The sequence below is a fragment of the Schistocerca serialis genome, chromosome 8, assembly GCF_023864345.2.
Source record: "Schistocerca serialis cubense isolate TAMUIC-IGC-003099 chromosome 8, iqSchSeri2.2, whole genome shotgun sequence".
NCBI lineage: Eukaryota > Metazoa > Arthropoda > Insecta > Orthoptera > Acrididae > Schistocerca > Schistocerca serialis.
Window position 1 is genome coordinate 566,461,305 of NC_064645.1, and position 23,812 is coordinate 566,485,116.

Below are 23,812 nucleotides of genomic sequence, written 5' to 3' on the forward strand. Positions count from 1 at the left end.
ATCAGACTGCTGACGTCCGACGAGGAGAGTGCACAGCTTCTGGAATTAATCTTATTAAGCTACGTAGATCCGTTACTATTCTAAATCTACCATTCTCTAATTACATTTTATCACAGTATTTGGTCACATACATGGGGGCTGGCCAAAATAGGTCTTTACCTATTTACAATCTTGCCACGTTTTTCTAACGAACTAAATTTAATCTTGTGTGTTTTTTACTCAATAATTTTTCACGTCTCCATATAGTTAGCATGCGATGTGTTTGATCCTACCATCCCAGTGGTCTGAATCACAAAGTTATCAAGAACAGCAGTGAAGCGGTAGACCAAATAAACTATAGAGGAATGGGTAAGCTTCGTTTTAAGGATTGTAGTCCATCCGAGACTCGACTGCATCAAATAATGTAGAAACAAGCCTCCAAGGTAATAGTAAATAACTGTCACTATAAATAAGAAAGAATGCCACCTTAACAGTAAAAAGAAAAAAAACCGAATATGTCACTGTAAGGGCGATAATAATACTAGATGTTGTATCTAGTTAATCTTGTGCTACGCGTCGCACTAATTAGCAAGAGGACGTTCAGACTTGGATTGCCGCAAGATTAAATCGCCACAAAAGCAGTAACAGTTTCATAATTTATCATGTCTGCGTTGAAAAGAGTGAATAAATACAGTGTTTTTACTTCGGAAACTAGAATAATCTCAACGTACTGCATCTCCCTCATAATAGTGAACTGCACGAGCCAAAGAAGAAGCGTTAATCGCTTCGGAGTGGATTACACTGTCTTGTAGACTTCAGCTCTAACAACCGGCGTACGTCGGCTGGGCTGCATGGTTAGCGCTCCTAACTTTCGGCACTGTTATCAAACCGAAGAGAAATTTTTTAATGGAGCTCAAATCCAGGTACTTCACGGACCAATCAAGAATTGAAATTTTTCATGAAAGTTGCTGATGCCACTGCGTCGTCATAGTAGACAATTGAACGAGAATACTTCCTTCTGGAGGAAAGGATAACAATACTGTTACTCGTATCTTCGTTGAGGTAACGAGTAAATAGCAAAACTGTCGATAGCAACTCCTTTTGGCAGCCGTTCTGATTCGAGATACATGTCACACCAACTGAAGGACACATTTCTGCCTAACTACAACATCCCATAAAAATGCGGAGTTTTTTCCAGCTTGCAGTATCCGTTATACGCAATACAGGAGAAAAGCTGCTGGCATACACATTAAACATAACGCAGGGCCAAGGTTAACACACAGACGGAAAACCAATTTCGTTTTGAATAGTGTATGTTACCATTTCTTCGAGGTCCACCGTTGGTGGCTCTCCTCTTATCGTATTACTAATCATCATCATCATCACCATCATCATTTAAGACTGATTATGCCTTTCAGCGTGTAATCTCCCCACGGAAAATTACCCTCTACCACGCAATAATTAATAATGGTCAACCAAATCATCCACATGTATTTACGTTTGAAAAGTATCTGATCAGATTTTCTAGTAATATATGCGCCGACAGCTCGTCGACGCCAAGGTATTTTTCTAGTACGTTTATTCTTTGGAACAACAGAGGTACAGAAATGTATGCTCCATGGTTATTATAGAGAGAGAGAGGAACAGCTTCGGAAGTATCGGTTGGAAGATTGTCGGATTGCTAAAGGAGATTTATTTACTCTTCTTCGCGCTAAAGCGAGCTAGGAAAGTTTGCGCCGCTAGCGTGATAGATAAAGAGAAAGAAAAACCTGTAAAAGAAAATTACATGAGACTTGGAACCAACAGAAAACGGAACATGTACGGAAATGGATTCAATATACAATTTTCCTCAGAAATAAGGTTTGTGACCATTTTATTCTAGAGTGAATGACGAATGAGTTCTCTGTCTGAACCATTGATGATTGTCTGGGCCCTGTAATTAATTGGGAAGTTTCAGCTGTGACGAAGAGAGCCTGCAATCTCTGAGTTTTTTGAAATCGTCCAAAAAGGCTTCGTCCACATCTGAAATTTTAGATCTGTCGTAAACTGAACGAATTGTTCAAACGATCGATTTTCCCAACTGAATGCAGCGCTTAATAATAATAACAAATGCAAAGATCTTTTCTAGCAAGCCAGCCGCTGAATATTAAGACGAAGGGCTCCACCAGAGATTCTACTAGGCTGATTTCACGTAAATAATATATTTAAACTGTACACAGATAAAGGACAGAGAGAGAGAGAGAGAGAGAGAGAGAGAGAGAGAGAGAGAGAGAGTGAGTGAGAGAATCCTCCATTAGCATAATTGTTTCTCTGTCTTTTCACGGATCAGCCTAACTAGAAAACACGAAGCCCTGACTTTATTGTACCGATTTATGTGTGAGAGGGAAAGAGCGATAAAGGCGACAGATACACTTCTGTACAGACAAAACATTACACCAAGTTAGCGGCAAGCTGCATTCACATAGACTTTCATCATTTACAAAAGCAGAGTAGAAATCATTATAATGGCCAATCCGTGACAGGACACGTTTTTGGACATTGTTAAAATAATTTTGTTCTCTGTTTCATGTGAACTACGACGAGACAACTTAACTTGGAAAAGAGAAGAAATACTCGCAGGCAAATTAAGTGGATCTACAAATAAAAGCAGCACGCTGGGCGCTCAAATTAGACCAGATCAATAATTTGTATTTGTATTTTGCAAGTATTGGGGAAGTAGACGTAGATTTGACCATTTTCTAATAGTGTTCATGCCGTAACTAGGGCAATGTTTAAGATGAGTCAAGCAGAGCAGAGCAACACGCAACAGCCTTCAGCTGTGAGCACGGATAATAGTGATGTAGTAAGAAGTGTTGTAGAACCGATCGCTACAGATAGTGCAATAGAACGCCCGGTAGACACGGCTGGAGATGTAACAGCAAGTATGCAACATGGCTTAGATCCATTAGTAATTATCATGAGACAGATGCAGATGATAACCGAGAGCATGAATAATATGAAAACCGACATTAATGCGAAGTTAGCCTCAGTTACCGAGGGGCAAAATGATTTGAATGCGAAATTAGCCTCAGTTACTGAGGGGCAGGAAAATCTGAACGCTGAGATTAAGCAGCAGTTACATGACAGTTTTTCCGAATTAGAGCAGCGGATAGAGGCGAAGACAAACGAACTTAAAGATCAGGCCGAAGAGACGGAACGAAAATTAACTGCACAAATAGAATTGGTTAAAGCTCAATGTGAGGAATGTACTCAACGCGTACGTGTAGAAATGAAGGAGTATGTGGCTATTAAGATAGATACCGTACGGGAACAGGTGGAAATGGTTCCGCAATTAGTACAAAAGCAAGATGCCATGTCATGTGCAATTGCGCAACTTCCTGAATTGGCACGTACGCAGACGAACCTAAAGGAAAGTGTTGAACATCTGACCGAACGTCAAGACGTTATAGACCACCAAATTAATGTATTAACGGGTAAATTATCCGTAATCACATTAGAAAACAAAAGGCTAATGTGTGAAAACGTTGAGCAAAATGTTAAAGCAGCATTCCAGAGTCTATGCGGCAAACAGGAAGAGAATTTGTTTGCGAAAGGACTTGAGGAAGTGCGACAGCAGTTAGGTGCTGATTTCGAGCATTGGAAACAAACGATAGAAGAGTCGATACGCGTTTCACAACAAGGCACAGAACAAATGAATACCGGCCAGCAGCAGAAGTTGGCAGCGTCTGTAGAGCCAGTTACTGCACATTCGCACACGATACCGACTTGTGTGAGTAACTCGAATATTAAATTGCCACGAGCTAGTTGTTCGCGTGAAGTTTTATCTGACGGAGATTACGAAAACCTTTGCCATGCCGAAGAAAAAATGATAAAGCATTGGCAATTCCAGATTTTTAACACTGACAAAAGGGGGGTCCATCCGATTGTTTTTATCCGAAGTATTAGAGGAGTGCTACCCAGAAATTGGTCGGAGTGGCAGAAAATCAGTTTCGTGACTGGGTATATACAAGGTTCGGGGGCGATCTGGGCCTCGGACATGACTTCCGTTTGCTCGACATATGACGATTTTGAGAAAGCGTTTTTAGCAAAATTCTGGTCAGAAGGGGTACAGGAACGCCTAAGGCAGGAGGTGCTCTACCCAGAGCCTTTCTCTTTTTCAAAAGGAAGCCTTAGGAAGTATTTTGAAAAATATATAAACAAAACTAGATATTGGGACAGACCTATGCCTTTGCCAGACATAATAAACATACTTAAGGCAAGATTACCAACTAACATCCGGAATCAATTAATTTACGGGAACGATAAAGACTTGGAGTCGTTCCTCACGACGTTAGATCATATAGACATTATAGAAGAGAGCAACCAGAAAGCCCGTAACAACAGATTCCAATATAGGGAGATAGAACCTCCGCCAAATGGTAGGCAAGGGAACGCACAGAGATCGATAAATAGTGGAGAAACCCCTCAAAATCTCAATAATAATACCGGCAATAGTCTTGCGAGGGGCTATCCAAGGAACAACAGGAATGGGAAACGATACAATCCCGTATGGGGGAACGAAAGGAATTTCAGACCGCAAGCCTGGAACAATAACAGTAATAGAAAGTGGAATCAACCGGGGGGAATAGATTCAAATAACCAACATCAGTGGGGACGGACATCTACGAATCAACCGGTAATTACCGAAGTGACGGACGATGTCAACCACCAGGCGAATCAAAATCCAACTAACTTGTAAGGACCCACTCGTGCCCCGGAGGAGCGGTCAACAATTGGTTGAGGGGCATCAGGATATGTGTACCCATGCTAACGTATAATGATAGACGATTACTGGCAGATGAATTGACCGAGGACTTAGAACTCCAAGATGAGGATAAGGAACAGGTGGCAGCAGCCGAAGTGCAAGTTATTTTGGAGACTGTACCTATAGTGGCGGTTTTGGACACAGCTGCAACCACGAATGTTATTTCGGAGGCTCTATTCAACAAGATCAGAAATATAAGACGAGTACCAATTTTTCCAGTTCAAAATTGCAGAATAATAGGCGCCGTTGGGGCTAGATCGGCTAATGTAAAAGTGCAGTCACTACTTAGTGTAGAAGTCGGAAATGTAGCAATATTAAGCACATTCCTTGTTGTAAAAAATTTGGTGGTAGACTGCATTATAGGAGTCGACAGCCTACGTCAATACGGATGCAGAATAGATTTTAAAACAGGAAAAATTTGGTTAAATGTAAATAAACAAGAAATTGAGTTGGACTTGTTGAAAAAGGAAAGCCTTACCAGAAAATATAATAGTGGGATCAGTGTGCAAGTAATCAGGACTGCACAAAATTCTAAACAGCACGTAAATAATGAGTTCCAAGTCAAAGGAGACTTCGGTCAATTAGTGTATGAGAAATTAAAGGAATCCGACTGCATTATTGAAGAGCAGAAGCAGCAGCTCAAAGAATTATTATTAGTGTATGAAAACGTGTTTGACGAAAGGCCAGGAGTTATTAAGGGATACATATGCCATCTCTACGTTAAGCCACACGAAACGTATTGTAGAACTTTCTATCCTGTTCCCTGGAGGTTAAAGGCTCAAGTTCAAAAAGAAATAGATCGCATGTTGAAATGGGGTTTGATCGAACCCTCTACAAGCCCATACTGCTCCCCATTGTTGGTCGTGCCAAAAGCAAATGGAACTGTGAGACTGGTACTCGACGCCAGGGAAATAAATAAAATCATAATTCCAGTGAGAACACATCCGGAAAACATAGACGAACTGATACAACGGTTCCAGGATGTCCAATATTTGACGAGCATCGATTTGCGAAGTTCGTATTGGCAGGTCAAGCTGGATGAGTTATCAAGGAAATATACTGCTTTCATTTATGCCGGAAGAAGTTACCAATTTACTGTAGTTCCTTTCGGACTCAACATTAGTGCTGGAATCTTTATAGCAGCTCTAGATTATGCTCTAGGCCCAGAACTAAGAAGCAGGATAACAGTATTTGTTGATGATATGCTTATTGCATCGAAGACCTGGGAGGAGCATATTACCTTACTGAGTCGGGTGTTGGACGTGTTCAAAACCATGGGAATAACTGCTAACCTACAGAAATCCCATTTTGCACTAAACAGAATCAAGTTCCTGGGGCATATAGTTGACGCAAAGGGAATTTTACCGACCAAGAAGAAGCTAATTGCGATTAGTAAGTTTCCAACACCGAGAAATAGGAGGCAATTAAAAGGGTTTATGGGTCTTGCCTCATTTTTTAGAAGATTTATAACGAATCAGGCCATGAATGCAGCAGCTCTAAATAGTTTGCTGAAGAAGGATGTGCCCTGGCTCTGGACATTAGAGTGTCAAGAAGCATTTGAAGAGATAAAGAAGCAATTAGTTAATGCACCGCTTTTGTACCATCCGGACATGCAAGAGGAATTCTACTTGTCAACAGATTCGTCAAATGTGGGTCTTGGAGTGTGCCTTTTCCAAGTACCCAATATAAATGGACAGCTTACCTTTTGTCCTATTGCGTTTGCTAGTCGTGGTTTGTCCAACTGTGAACGAACGTACACGACGACAGAATTAGAGGCTCTTGCGGTCGTCTGGGGATTTAAAAAATTTCATTATTATTTATATGGGTCGAAGACTATCGTATATTGCGATCACCAATCATTAACGTTTTTACAAACGTGTAAACTGTTACACCCCAGGCTGGCTAGATGGACGCTCGCTCTGCAACAATACCAGTTTAAGATCGTACATGTCTCAGGGCAGCAAAACATTATTGCTGACGCTCTATCAAGATCACCGCAGGGTTTAACAAAAGAGATTGAAGTAAATAATTCCTCAGAATTCCCTGTATTGCTGCTGCAGGAAAATCCATTTAAGACGTACTACGTCAATTTGTGTGTGCATATGGCCCAGTTACAGAAAAAGGATGCTCAATGGGGAAGTGTCATTCAAAGGTTACAACAGCAACCTTTGGATCAGATGGCAAACTATTACAAGCTGGTAAATGGCGTATTATTTTTCCGCTGTGGAAGGCCAAACAAAGTCCGTTGGTGTGTTTGTATACCTGAGGCACAAATAGAGAAACTTGTATGGTTCACTCATTTAACCTGGGGACATTTCGGTGCGACAAAATGTGCAGACAAAATAAGTGGGTACTGTTATTTTCCCAACATAAAGCGCAGAGTGCATGAGGTCTTAAAGAGATGCATAATATGTCAAAAAACAAAGCCGGATTCAAAAGGGACTAAGCACCCATTATGCTCAATATTAGTACAAGAACCAAAAGAATTAATTTCATGCGATCTGTGTGGACCGTTACCTACTTCAAGAGGTGGTGTTAAATATGTGTTGGCATTTCTCGATGTGTGTACGAAATACGTAAAGCTATACCCGATAAAGGCGGCTACAGCCAAAGTAATTGTATTAAGATTGATAAGGGACTATCTTCCACGTGTTGGTACACCTAAGGCGATCATAACAGACAATGCTAAAATATTCACGGGACTCCGATGGAAGCAGACTTTGTCTCAAGTCGGTGTGAAACATATACTAACATCATTTTACCACCCACAAGGCAATTTGGTTGAGAGGATTTTTAGAGAATTCAATCGATTTATGAGGACGTATTGCCATAATAAGCAAACTGTGTGGGCAAATTATGTGGAAGAGTTTGAGCAGATATACAATAACATGCCCCACTCCTCAACTGGATATACACCTTGTGAATTGATGTTCGGAGCAAAAGAGGAAAACTTCTGGACTGACCATATCCCCAAAACTCAGGAAACTGAGATGCCTTGGGAAGAAAAAATAAGACAAGCTATCATAAATATGACGAAAAAGGCTGATCAAAGAAAACAACGATATGACAAATTAATCAAAAGGGTACAGACATACCATGTCGGAGAGGAGGTACTAGTTAAACGACATACCAAATCATCCGTAATAAAGAAAAGTATAAAGAAATGGGAGTTACTATATACTGGACCATACATTATCCTACAAATTCCGAATCCGGGGGCTTATCTGTTAGCATACCAGGGATCGAACAAAATAAAAGGGTTATTTTCTCATAACGACTAAAAAAAGTATAATGAAGATTAGGAGATAGGGAGGAATGGTGTTCCGAGTGACAGAAATGAACGCTCGTAAAAAACATAACAATAAACTGTGTGTGTAGTGATAGAAACCTTTAAATTGAAATAGTTAATCAGTGACATAGAGTATAGAAATAGTGACTAACTATTATTATCGAGTGTTGTAAAGAAGATAGTGGAGATAGGCTTCACCTGTGGTTTGGGTGAACATAGAACTTTAGCATTGCTAATGTCATCACGAATGATTAAGGATCTAACTGACCTTCAAGAAGAATGAAATGTTTCCCGCAAATGACGCGGAATAATCAAAAGAGGTTCCGAGTGAATATTCATATATAATCTCATGTGAACGCTTACATGTGTAAACGTGTGAAGGGATGTGTTGTGGTAGTGAGTCGTGAGTGACGGTTAACGCCGCAAAGATAATTTCCCGCGCAAAACAGTTGACGTCGGTGCGAGAATTAAAATCGATATAGACGATACAGATATGCTTTGTAAGAGACTCGCACCAAACGCGAGGATAAACTGATTCATGTTGAACTCTAAAAGGAATAGGTGTTATAATTAGAAGTTAAGAGTTTTTAATTTATTAATGAATGATTAAAGAAAGTAATATTCATAGATTCAGTAGTAATTTAATGGTTCGTGTTCGTTTGGGAATTTTGTGTGAAAAATCCATTTCCATATATGAGCATGGATGAACACCGTATGAATCAGAGAGTAATTGAAAGAAGCGAATCCGCATTCCTCAATGCTAATAACTTTTACATTTCAGCACTCAAGCGAAGAAATATATGTATTTAGAATAAAAAGTTTTTAGTATAGCTAAATTATATGACTTATCAAGGAAATATGGATGATGTCTTGGTATAAAATGAACTACACTTTCCATTATTCGATGATTTGAATCCAAAATCTATAGTAAGTTACATGAATCCTTTAAATTACGAAGAACAAATCAGTGATAGAAAATGTGTTAGAACTTTTGGACTTATAAGCACAAGTGGGGAGGCAAAGTCAAAAGGAGTATTCAAAAGGGAGTAAATCGGATGATGCTTTTGGCAACATCATTAGTTAATGGTTGAATTCCTTGAAGTACGTCGTAACAAAAAGGATCCATGAAGCCATAAGGATTTTGCTTTCAAAAAGGAGAATCTTGGACGGTGCAACCTAATCAGTTCTCTTACAGGAAGAGTTTTCCTTTTGGTCATTATTAATTCTTTTGGAATGAATGTTGCATGTGAATTCGAGTATCCCTGTTCCTTCTACTCTTCCCACTGCGGGCCGCGTAGAAGATCAACTACAGAGGGGGCCGCGTAGAAGACCGACTACAAATGTGGACGTCGGGGACATGCAAGACCCGGGGGAGTTTAGCACGGCAAGATATTGTACCAGGAGCAAGATTGTAAAACGAGAATTCACGTTATTTATTGTAAAACGTTTTTTTTGCTAGAGGCACAAACCACTCTTCTCCAAATCGTGATACAAATTGATCCTTGTCTTTCCTTTAGAGATCTATTTCAAAATTATTTTTTTTCTTCTATAGGCTTTCCTATCTTCTATGTACCGTAGGCTGGGGGTCTAGGCTTAAGAGGTTTTCCAAGGTTTCCCTGCTTAAGAAAGTTCCCGAATGGGTAGACCCTGACATCAGTTCATGAAAGATCATCTTCCTTGGTTGTGCACAGCAAATATAACACTTTCTTCTGTCTTCAACATTTCTTTTCTTCGTCTGTCTCAGATATAATATTCTTTTTCAGTCGGTGGACTGACAATCATCACTTCCGGGTTATCCACGCTAATAGATAGCTCGCGAAGTGTTCGGTGAATCAAAATTGAGCTCACAAACTTCGCTCGCTGCGAGGGGCATTGTAATCTCCCCACGGAAAATTACCCTCTACCACGCAATAATTAATAATGGTCAACCAAATCATCCACATGTATTTACGTTTGAAAAGTATCTGATCAGATTTTCTAGTAATATATGCGCCGACAGCTCGTCGACGCCAAGGTATTTTTCTAGTACGTTTATTCTTTGGAACAACAGAGGTACAGAAATGTATGCTCCATGGTTATTATAGAGAGAGAGAGGAACAGCTTCGGAAGTATCGGTTGGAAGATTGTCGGATTGCTAAAGGAGATTTATTTACTCTTCTTCGCGCTAAAGCGAGCTAGGAAAGTTTGTGCCGCTAGCGTGATAGATAAAGAGAAAGAAAAACCTGTAAAAGAAAATTACATGAGACTTGGAACCAACAGAAAACGGAACATGTACGGAAATGGATTCAATATACAATTTTCCTCAGAAATAAGGTTTGTGACCATTTTATTCTAGAGTGAATGACGAATGAGTTCTCTGTCTGAACCATTGATGATTGTCTGGGCCCTGTAATTAATTGGGAAGTTTCAGCTGTGACGAAGAGAGCCTGCAATCTCTGAGTTTTTTGAAATCGTCCAAAAAGGCTTCGTCCACATCTGAAATTTTAGATCTGTCGTAAACTGAACGAATTGTTCAAACGATCGATTTTCCCAACTGAATGCAGCGCTTAATAATAATAACAAATGTAAAGATCTTTTCTAGCAAGCCAGCCGCTGAATATTAAGACGAAGGGCTCCACCAGAGATTCTACTAGGCTGATTTCACGTAAATAATATATTTAAACTGTACACAGATAAAGGACAGAGAGAGAGAGAGAGAGAGAGTGAGTGAGAGAATCCTCCATTAGCATAATTGTTTCTCTGTCTTTTCACGGATCAGCCTAACTAGAAAACACGAAGCCCTGACTTTATTGTACCGATTTATGTGTGAGAGGGAAAGAGCGATAAAGGCGACAGATACACTTCTGTACAGACAAAACATTACACCAAGTTAGCGGCAAGCTGCATTCACATAGACTTTCATCATTTACAAAAGCAGAGTAGAATTCATTATAAGCGTTCAGTCTGGAGCGTAGTCCCCTTTATAAAATTCCTCCATGATCCCCTGTTCCGTGCTAACATTGGTGCCTCTTCTGATGTTAAGCCTATTACTTCAAAATCATTCTTAACCGAATCCAGGTACCTTCTCCTTGGTCTGCCCCGACTCCTCCTACCCTCTACTGCTGAACCCATGAGTCTCTTGGGTAACCTTGCTTCTCCAATGCGTGTAACATGACCCCACCATCTAAGCCTGTTCGCCCTGACTGCTACATCTATAGAGTTCACTCCCAGTTTTTCTTTGATTTCCTCATTGTGGACACCCTCCTGTCATTGTTCCGATCTACTAGTACCTACAATCATCCTAGCTACTTTCATATCCGTAACCTCAACCTTGTTGATAAGGTAACCTGAATCCACCCAGCTTTCGCTCCCATACAACAAAGTTGGTCGAAAGATTGAACGGTGCACAGATAACTTAGTCTTGGTACTGACTTCCTTCTTGCAGAAGAGAGTAGATCGTAGCTGAGCACTCACTGCATTAGCTTTGCTACACCTCGCTTCCAGTTCTTTCACTATGTTGCCATCCCGTGAGAATATGCATCCTAAGTACTTGAAACTGTCCACCTGTTCTAACTTTGTTCCTCCTATTTGGCACTCAATCCGTTTATATCTCTTTCCCACTGACATTACTTTCGTTTTGGAGATGCTAATCTTCATACCATAGTCCTTACATTTCTGATCTAACTCTGAAATATTACTTTGCAAACTTTCAATCGAATCTGCCATCACAACTAAGTCATCCGCATATGCAAGACTGCTTATTTTGTGTTCACACATCTTAATCTCACCCAGCCAGTCTATTGTTTTCAACATATGATCCATATATAATATGAACAACAGTGGAGACAGGTTGCAGCCTTGTCTTACCCCTGAAACTACTCTGAACCATGAACTCAATTTACCGTCAACTCTAACTGCTGCCTGACTATCCATGTAAAGACCTTTAATTGCTTGCAAAAGTTTGCCTCCTATTCCATAATCTCGTAGAACAGACAATAACTTCCTCCTAGGAACCCGGTCATATGCCTTTTCTAGATCTATAAAGCATAGATACAATTCCCTGTTCCATTCATAACACTTCTCCATTATTTGCCGTAAGCTAAAGATCTGGTCCTGACAACCTCTAAGAGGCCTAAACCCACACTGATTTTCATCCAATTGGTCCTCAACTAATACTCGCACTTTCCTTTCAACAATACCTGAGAAGATTTTACCCACAACGCTGATTAAAGAGATACCTCTGTAGTTGTTACAATCTTTTCTGTTTCCATGTTTAAAGATTGGTGTGATTACTGCTTTTGTCCAGTCTGATGGAACCTGTCCCGACTCCCAGGCCATTTCAATTATCCTGTGTAGCCATTTAAGACCTGACATTCCACTGTATTTGATGAGTTCCGACTTAATTTCATCCACCCCAGCTGCTTTATTGCACTGCAATCTATTGACTATTTTCTCCACTCCCACAAATGTGATCCTATTTCCATCATCATTTCTGTCCCATTCTACTTCGAAATCTGAAACATTACTGATCGTATTTTCACCTACATTGAGCAACTCTTCAAAATATTCCCTCCATCTGCCCAAGGAATCCACAGGATTCACAAGCAGTTTTCCTGACCTGTCCAAAATACTTGTCATTTCCTTCTTACCTCCCTTTCGAAGACTACTAATTACACTCCAGAATGGTTTTCCAGCAGCTTGACCCAAAGTCTCCAACCTGTTTCCAAAGTCTTCCCAAGATTTCTTCTTGGATGCTGCAATTATCTGTTTGGCTTTGTTTCTTTCTTCAACATAACTTTCTCTGTCTACCTGAGTTCTAGTATGAAGCCATTTATGATACGCCTTCTTTTTCCTTTTACAGGCTGCCTTAACTGTGTCGTTCCACCAAGCTGTTTGCTTCATCCTACCTTTACACACTACTGTTCCAAGACATTCTTCAGCCACTTCTAGTACTGTGTCCCTGTACCTTGTCCATTCTTTTTCCAATGACTGTAATTGACTACATTCAACTAACTGGTACCTTTATGAGATCATTGTTATGTACTTGTGCCTGATTTCCTTATCCTGAAGTTTCTCCACTCTTATCATCCTACATATGGACCTGACCTCCTGCACTTTCGGTCTCACAATACCAATTTCACTGCAGATTAAATAATGATCAGTGTCATCAAAGAATCCCCTGAATACACGTGTGTCCCTCACAGCCTTCCTGAATTCCTGATCTGTTATTATATAGTCAATGACAGATCTGGTTCCCCTGCCTTCCCAAGTATACCGGTGAATGTTCTTATGTTTAAAAAAGTGGTTTGTGATTACTAAGCCCATACTGGCACAGAAATCCAAGAGTTGTTTCCCGTTCCTGTTGGCCTCCATATCCTCTCCAAATTTACCCATAACCTTTTCATACCCTTCTGTTCGATTTCCAATCCTGGCATTAAAGTCACCCATGAGCAGAACACTGTCCTTGTCCTTTACTCTAACGACTACATCACTGAGTGCCTCATAAAAACTATCCATCTTATCTTGATCTGTCCCTTCACAATGCGAATATACTGACACAATCCTAATTTTCTTGCTAGACACTGTCAAATCTATCCACATCAGTCGTTCGTTTACATACCTTATTGCAACTACGCTGGGTTCCATTTCTTTCCTGATATAAAGCCCTACACCCCATTGTGCTATTCCTGCCTTGACTCCTGACAGGTAGACCTTGTATTCTCCCACTTCCTCTTCTTTCTCACACCTTACCCGAATGTCACTAACAGCTAAAACGTCCAGCCCCATCTTACTTGCAGCCTCTTCCAGCTCTACCTTCTTCCCAGAGTAGCCCCCATTGATATTAATAGCTCCCCATCTCATTACCATTTGTTTGCCGAGTCGTATCTTAGGAGTCCCTGGTTTGTCAGTTAGAGGTGGGACTCCGTCACCTCCAAAGGTCCGAGGCATTTTGCTCTGATTGTTGCCAGCATCATATTTAAAGTACCGGTGAAGCAGGTTGCTAGCCTTACTTGCCCCGAGTCCCATTGAGTTTTACCCCTAATGGTTGAGGGACTAACCGGTGGATTTGGTAGTCTTTGCCGTATGAGCACAAAGGTGACCACAACTCAGAATATGTCCGAGATACTCAGCCTTATTCCAAAGTAACTGGTATCCCGACTGTCGGGACCACTTACTTGGCCACTCATACGTTGCCCGTGGTTCATGAACTAGGACATGACTACAGGAACCCACACCATGAACCACCGTATTACTACTAAGTTGCGTAAAAAAATTAGAAATCTGACAATGTGGGGTAGATTCTGGTAAAGCTTAAGAGGTATGGCGTCACTTCCGTATCTTTCTCCACCTCTCCTCGTCATGACAAGTCTCATGTCATACCCCATGTGAACATTACTAAATTCCTGATTGGAAAAACTGAATGTGGAGCAAACAGCCCAATTTAGTTTATACAAATTTGAGCACTCGTTCCATATAACAGGGGTGGAAAAGCCCAACTATCGACAGAAAAACCAAAATAGTGCGATACTGAATAGAAATATTATTAGGAAGTTAAAATGGAGGAAAATTACGAGATACCAATACTTACCCTATATAGAAATATCGGTCTCACCTCTCAAAAGGAGCTTTACACCCAGTAGGTTCTGGGTTCGAGTTCCAGTGGAAATGTCTTTGGTCTATTCTGCTCTTCTCTTTTTTGGAGTGTTCTGCAATGTCTACGATTTATGATTATTTTGTAAGAGCTTAATTACATCGACCTATTTGGATTATGCTGAACGTTGCGAGATCAACTTCCTGCGCTTTTTATTATCTGTATGAACTTTTCCCAGTGGCATAAGCGCACCATTAATTCTGTATCGGCATTGGGCTCCAGATACCGGGATCGTGCGTCTGTGCTCTAAAATTCCACATGGTTTAGTTCACTTGAGAATATTCTTTCACAAATTTGTCTGGAGCATTATTTGAGGTGACACAAAGTGTGCATCATAGGGGTGGAAGCTGTAGCCACTAGCTGTGATAATTCGGAATGGACTGTAATGATTTTGTTTGGACCAAAATTCCTAAGCGAATTTCTTGTGAACGAAAATGTTTGGCGCTGCCGGCAAATGTAAAGGGGTTGATGATTACGATTATGATGACGAATCTCCTGAACAGACGCCTTCGATCCCAATGATTACTACGAGGGTGTGCTATGTCATTCCTTTTCGCGCTATACGAATGGCGGTAGCCCCATTCTCAAAATGGGCAGTGTGGCTGATAGTAAATTGATTTCAAGTCTCCAAGTTGTTAACTACGTCTGAAACTTCTCCATAGTTCATAAGCTCGAATGTATTCACTGTCAATATACTCATAAGTCGTTACCCCTAAAAACATTTTTTTTCTCTTCTATCATCCAATTAATTTATTAGACACACTCCATAAATTAGTTAACTATGAGCAGGATTATTGTTCAAATTTTTGTGGAAAAATATGCATTATTGTAGCTACTGACAAGGGAGGCATATTAGGTCATTAAATTGACACAATTAAAATGTGGAGAGAACAGACGATGACGATGACGACGGCAACGATGATGAGGATAAAGATGATGATGAACCACGAGGATATCAGCGCTCTTGCTCGAAACACATACAGACGAGGGTGGTGAAAATCTATTAACAAATAACAATAAATTTAAAAACCATGATTTACCCCTCATATGTATGGAAAATACAACGCTAACATTGTGAGATTTATAGAAGCCCTACCACAAAAGCCAGAAAAAACGCAGTTAAATAAGCAGATAAAATCAAGTATAAAAGATTTGAATTAACACAGTTAAAATGGAACAAACAACTATGGCCAGGTGACTACATCGAAATAATGGGTAACTGAGCCACTCTACAACACTTAAAATCGCACAACAATATTTTGCGAATAAGTCCTGACACCACACAAAATGTTAAAATACCAACCACTTTCTGCTCGTTAGCAGTTAAATTACAGGGTAGGTTCTGTGGGACACCCAGATCAGCCTTCACCTTACCATATACACACATCCCAAAAAAGTTTTGCATTACCCCGGTTCCTAGAACTCCTGAAGGTAGGCATTGACTGCGGATATTCTGTCACAGACACAGTCCCTTTCACTGTTCAGAGATGTCACTAAAGATGCCCAAAGCTGTCAACAACCATACATCAGCAGCGCCTAATAGACGGAGGGGGTCCGACAGCCGATCAGTTCCAGTCATCCCACCAGGAAGGAGGTCACGGCTCGTGTTGTCTGTTGTTCAATCATGTCTAGACAGTCAGTACCGCGGTTCGATCGCGTCTGCATTGTTACTTTGTGCCATGAACGGCTCTCAACAAGAGAAGTGTCCTGGCGTCTCGGAGTAAACCAACGAGATGTTGTTCGAACATGGAGGAGATACAGAGAGACAGCAACTGTAGATGACATGCCTCGCTAAGGCCGCCCAAAGGCTACTACTGCAGTAGATGACCGCTATCTACGGACTACGGCTCGGAGGAACCCTGACAGCAACGCCACCATGTTGAATAATGCTTTTCGTGCAGCCACAGGACGTCGTGTTACGACTCAAACTGTGCGCAATAGGCTGCATGATGCACAACTTCACTCCCGACGTCCATGGCGAGATCCATCTCTGCAACCACGACACCATGAAGCGCGATACAGATGGGCCCAGCAACATGCCGAATGGACCGCTCAGCATTGGCAATACGTTCTCTTCACTGATGAGTATCGCATATGCCTTCAGCCAGACAATCGTCGGAGACGTGTTTGGAGCCAACCCGGTGAGGCTGAACACCTGCTGTTTTGGGGTGGCATTATGTGGGGCCAACGTACGCCGCTGGTGGTAATGGAAGGCGCCGTAACGGCTGTACGATACGTGAATGCCATACTCCGACCGATAATGCAACCCTATCGGCAACATATTGGCCAGGCATTCGTTTTTTTGGACGACAATCCGCGCCCCCATCGTGTGCAACTTTTGAATGACTTCCTTCAGGATAACGACATCGCTCGACTAGAGTGGCCAGCATGTTCTCCAGACGTGAACCCTATCGAACATGCCTTTGCCGGCTGGGGTGGCCGAGCGGTTCCAGGCGCTACAGTCTGGAAGCGCGCCACCGCTACGATCGCAGGTTCGAATCCTGCCTCGGGCATGGATGTGTGTGATGTCCTTAGGTTAGTTAGGTTTAAGTAAGTTCTAAGTTCTAGGGGACTGATGACCTCAGAAGTTAAGTCCTATAGTTTGAACGTGCCTTGGATAGCTTGAAAAAGACTGTTTATGGACGACGTGACCCACCAACCACTCTGAAGGATCTGCGCCGAATCGCCGTTGAGGAGTGGGACAATCTGGACTAACAGTGCCTTGAACTTGTGGAAAGTATGTCACGACGAACACAGGCATGCATCAATGGAAGAGGCCGTGCTACTGGGTATTAGGGGTATCAGTGTGTACAGCAGTCTGGACCATCACTTCTGAAGGTCTCGCTGTATGCTACAACATGCAATGTGTGGTTTTCATGAGCAATAAAAAGGGCGGAAATGATGTTTATGTTGATCTCTAAACCAATTTTCTGTACAGGTTCCGGAACTCTCCGAACTGAGGTGATGCAAAACTTCAACTAAAATACACCGTATCGTTAGCTGTGTTCCACACCAGTGACACACAGGGAGCTCCTCGTGACCTAAGAGAGAGCCATTAGGTCAGTGGGCAATGCCCCGCTCTAAGCCTTGTAAGGGCTACTTCTTCAGCTCGTCGTGGTCACAAGGAGGTAAGTCACGGTCGCACTGAAGGTTTCACTGAACGCAGCGTATTATTCCTCACTTCCAGCCACTGAGCCTCCAGTCTTCTGAATCCCAAGTGTGATGTGAGCACGCAGGGAGACTGAACAGAGAGCAGGAGTTGGAAGGGGGCAAGTATCCTCGGCAGCCGCATCTGCAAGTACATTTCCCCCGATCTCTGTGTGATCTGGAACCCAACAGAAAGTATCCTGCCTCTGGAAGAGGAGAGCGTCCTGCACATCTTGTAGCATCCCATCTGCTCGGTACATCTGACCAACAGCAAGAATTTTCCGACGCTTGTCACTGTATATTTCTTGAATTTTCCAAAATTACTAGTGTTGTGGTTAATCTATTTGGTAGCGAATCGGCCATTGTGATTTACTGCTACTGTAGATAACTGACGTATCGGTTCACTTCATTTCCTCTTTTAACGGGAGCGTATATTTTCTGTAGCTATCGTAAATTAACGCTATTATTGAGTTTGTTAGTGACCATAACCTGAAAAACGTTTCGGGGAATCAGTAAATTTTGTAGCTGTAAAATTTTCCTTTGTAGAAGAAATCTTCTTTTTGGTTTCAGAGAATCAGAAAGCTTCTTTTAACATCATTTGTGCACTGCCCTTCAACATATTGCACCAGGCATAGTGCAGCCACACTGTGTATGCTGTACTCGGGCACGGGATGAGCTAGTTTCTCTTCGTAGGCAGATAGAAATCGCTCTGACTACTGTCAAGCAATTGGATTCTGCTGCTAATGAATGTGTTGGAAGCGCCACCGAGTGTACCACAGTTAGCAAAAAAAAACCAAGTACTATCGTCTCCTGTTAATACTGTCTGTTATGCAAGAAATACAGAATCTGTTACTATTCGTCCGTCAACTAGACTGTGAGTGGCGCGTCAGTGGCATGTTCAGACGTCGTCTGCAGGGGAGACATGGACCAAGGAGATCTCAGGATGTTAGAACCTTCCCGCTAACCAGCAAGTTGGGATGCAGTCTTCCACTGAAATCGAAACTGAGCCAGTGAGACTCACTTCACCTCTTGGGAAACGTGCTGTGTCCCCTTTCAAGAGGACGCAGACACAAAAGGACAGGCATCTATTAATCGTTGACAGTTGAAACGCATGGCGAATAATGGTACCCCTGGTGAAAATGGCAGCAAGAGATGGGAAGGAAAATCAGGTGTACTTAGTGTGCATCTCTGGGAACCTCATTTAGCACGATGAGGAGGCTATTCCGGCAACCACTGAGGAAACAGGTTGCAACCAACTGCAGATTGTTGCGTACGTTGCCTGTCGTCTGGGCCCCAAGGTCATGCCCAGATTATGCCAGCGACTGGCAGAAATGGCTTTGTTCATTGAGTTTCAACAAAGCTCACAATCTGCAGCAATGCCTCAATAAATATTCCGTGACAGGTTGGTCTGTGACTTCCTAGAATTTCACCACACGATTGAGAACTGTAGGATCCCCCTTTAGAAGCTGATACACAGGTAGCGGCTATGTGTTTAGTGTGGTAGTATGGAGTTAGTTTTAGACCCTCTTTGCTATACAAATAACTATAGCTGTAGGAAACCGAGAAGTATCAGAGTAATATCCAAAGAAACCATGCGGTTTAACAGCCGAAGCATTCGCAGGAGGGTGCCAGAGTCTGAAGCGCTCCGGAAAGGCAGTAAAGCTCAGAAAACACTAGGTACAGGAAGTTGATTAAAACAGGATCACGACATCTACATCTACATCTACATCTATACTCCGCGAGCCACCTTACGGTGTGTGGCGGAGGGTACTTATTGTACCACTATCTGATCCCCCCTTCCCGGTTCCATTCACGAATTGTGCGTGGGAAGAACGACTGCTTGTAAGTCTCCGTATTTGCTCTAATTTCTCGGATCTTTTCGTTGTGATCATTACGCGAGATATATGTGGGCGGTAGTAATATGTTGCCCATCTCTTCCCGGAATGTGCTCTCTCGTAATTTCGATAATAAACCTCTCCGTATTGCGTAACGCCTTTCTTGAAGTGTCCGCCACTGGAGCTTGTTCAGCATCTCCGTAACGCTCTCGCGCTGACTAAATGTCCCCATGACGAATCGCGCTGCTTTTCGCTGGATCATGTCTATCTCTTCTATTAATCCAACCTGGTAAGGGTCCCACACTGATGAGCAATACTCAAGAATCGGACGAACAAGCGATTTTTGTAAGCTACTTCTTTCGTCGATGGGTCACATTTTCTTAGAATTCTTCCTATGAGTCTCAACCTGGCGCCTGCTTTTCCCACTATTTGTTTTATGTGATCATTCCACTTCAGATCGCTCCGGATAGTAACTCCTAAGTATTTTACGGTCGTTACCGCTTCCAATGATTTTCCACCTATGGCATAATCGTACTGGAATGGATTTCTGCCCCTATGTATGCGCATTATATTACATTTATCTACGTTTAGGGAAAGCTGCCAGCTGTCGCACCATGCATTAATCCTCTGCAGGTCCTCCTGGAGTACGTACGAGTCTTCTGATGTTGCTACTTTCTTGTAGACAACCGTGTCATCTGCAAATAGCCTCACGGAGCTACCGATGTTGTCAACTAAGTCATTTATGTATATTGTAAACAATAAAGGTCCTATCACGCTTCCCTGCGGTACTCCCGAAATTACCTCTACATCTGCAGATTTTGAACCGTTAAGAATGACATGTTGTGTTCTTTCTTCTAGGAAATCCTGAATCCAATCACAAACCTGGTCCGATATTCCGTAAGCTCGTATTTTTTTCACTAAACGTAAGTGCGGAACCGTATCAAATGCCTTCCTGAAGTCCAGGAATACGGCATCAATCTGCTCGCCAGTGTCTACGGCACTGTGAATTTCTTGGGCAAATAGGGCGAGCTGAGTTTCACATGATCTCTGTTTGCGGAATCCATGTTGGTTATGGTGAAGGAGATTTGTATTATCTAAGAACGTCATAATACGAGAACACAAAACATGTTCCATTATTCTACAACAGATTGACGTAAGCGAAATAGGCCTATAATTATTCGCATCTGATTTATGACCCTTCTTGAAAATGGGAACGACCTGCGCTTTCTTCCAGTCGCTAGGTACTTTACGTTCTTCCAGCGATCTACGATAAATTGCTGATAGAAAGGGGGCAAGTTCTTTAGCATAATCACTGTAGAATCTTAAGGGTATCTCGTCTGGTCCGGATGCTTTTCCGCTACTAAGTGATAGCAGTTGTTTTTCAATTCCGATATCGTTTATTTCAATATTTTCCATTTTGGCGTCCGTGCGACGGCTGAAGTCAGGGACCGTGTTACGATTTTCCGCAGTGAAACAGTTTCGGAACACTGAATTCAGTATTTCTGCCTTTCTTCGGTCGTCCTCTGTTTCGGTGCCATCGTGGTCAACGAGTGACTGAATAGGGGATTTAGATCCGCTTACCGATTTTACATATGACCAAAACTTTTTAGGGTTCTTGTTTAGATTGTTTGCCAATGTTTTATGTTCGAATTCGTTGAATGCTTCTCTCATTGCTCTCTTTACGCTCTTTTTCGCTTCGTTCAGCTTTTCCTTATCAGCTATGATTCGACTACTCTTAAACCTATGATGAAGCTTTCTTTGTTTCCGTAGTACCTTTCGTACATGATTGTTATACCACGGTGGATCTTTCCCCTCGCTTTGGACCTTAGTCGGTACGAACTTATCTAAGGCGTACTGGACGATGTTTCTGAATTTTTTCCATTTTTGTTCCACATCCTCTTCCTCAGAAGTGAACGTTTGATGGTGGTCACTCAGATATTCTGCGATTTGTGCCCTATCACTCTTGTTAGGCAAATATATTTTCCTTCCTTTCTTGGCATTTCTTATTACACTTGTAGTCATTGATGCAACCACTGACTTATGATCACTGATACCCTCTTCCACATTCACGGAGTCGAAAAGTTCCGGTCTATTTGTTGCTATGAGGTCTAAAACGTTAGCTTCACGAGTTGGTTCTCTAACTAGCTGCTCGAAGTAATTCTCGGACAAGGCAGTCAGGATAATGTCACAAGAGTCTCTGTCCCTGGCTCCAGTTCTGATTGTGTGACTATCCCATTCTATACCTGGTAGATTGAAGTCTCCCCCTATTACAATAGTATGATCACGAAACTTCTTCACGACGTTCTGCAGGTTCTCTCTGAGGCGCTCAACTACTACGGTTGCTGATGCAGGTGGTCTATAGAAGCATCCGACTATCATATCTGACCCACCTTTGATACTTAACTTAACCCAGATTATTTCACATTCGCATTCGCTAATAACTTCACTGGATATTATTGAATTCTTTACTGCTATAAATACTCCTCCACCATTGGCGTTTATCCTATCCTTGCGGTATATATTCCATTCTGTGTCTAGGATTTCGTTACTGTTCACTTCCGGTTTTAACCAACTTTCCGTTCCTAATACTATATGCGCACTATTTCCTTCAATAAGAGATACTAATTCAGGAACCTTGCCCTGGATACTCCTGCAGTTTACCAATATTACGTTAACTTTTCCTGTCTTTGGTCTCTGAGGACGGACGTTCTTTATCAACGATGATAATGTCCTCTCTGGTAAGCCGTCAGGTATTTTATCGTTTCGCCCAAGGGGGGGTCCCTCTAACCTAAAAAACCCCCGTGTGCACGCCACACGTACTCTGCTACCCTAGTAGCTGCTTCCGGTGTGTAGTGCACGCCTGACCTGTCTAGGGGGGCCCTACAGTTCTCCACCCAATAACGGAGGTCGATGAATTTGCAACCATTATAGTCGCAGAGTCGTCTGAGCCTCTGGTTTAGACCCTCCACACGGCTCCAAACCAGAGGACCGCGATCGACTCTGGGCACTATGCTGCAGATATTAAGCTCAGCTTGCACTCCGCGTGCGATGCTGGTTGTCTTCACCAAATCAGCCAGCCGCCGGAAGGAACCAAGGATGGCCTCAGAACCCAAGCGGCAGGCGTCATTCGTTCCGACATGTGCTACTATCTGCAGCCGGTCACACCCAGTGCGTTCAATAGCTGCCGGAAGGGCCTCCTCCACATTACGGACGAGACCCCCCGGCAAGCACACCGAGTGCACACTGGCATTCTTCCCCGACCTACCCGCTATTTTCCTAAGGGGCTCCATAACCCGCCTAACGTTGGAGCTCCCTATAACTAATAGGTCCGCCCTCTGTGACTGTCGGGACCTTGCCGGAGAATCGGCCACTGGCCCAACAGGCGAGGCATCCTGTGGTGGCTCGGAAACGATGTCATCACCACTAGGAAGCACCCCGTACCTGTTGGAAAGGGGTAAGGCAGCTGCCACGCGGCCAGATCCCACCTTCGCCTTTCGGCCAGGCAGAAATGAGATTATTGGGGAAAACTTAAACGTGTATCTAAGGGATATAATTTTGTGAATTTGAAGTGGTGTATTTGTCGCAGCAGACAACTCAATTCTTGTTTGAGAAAGACTCGCTATGATGGGTGGGTTTAAAATTGTAATTGGATGCTTGTATCGACCACCAGACTCGCCTCCTGATATGAGGGAAAACCTCAGTTCTCTTGTATGTAAGTCCCCTAATCACACTGTAATCATCGGTGGAGACTTCAGTCATCCAACAATTAATTGGGAAGATTACAGTGTTGTTAGTGGTGGGCGTGATAAGACAACCTGCGCATCTTTACTAAATGCCTTCTCTGAAAACTACTTATAACAGATAGTTCGGAGCCCCACTCGCAATGAAAATATGGTAGATTAAATGGCAACAAAGTGACCTGATCTCTTTGAGGATGTCTACATCGAACTGGAATCAGTGTCAGCGAGGCAGTTATAGCAACAATGAATACCAAAGTACAAAGGGCAACCAAAACAAACAGAAAATGTTATATGTACAGTAAACTGAAAGCAACAGCAATGTCATATATCAATGAAAAACGTGAAGCTTTTAGCTCAGACTGGAATACGTTAACAAAGTTTTTCGAA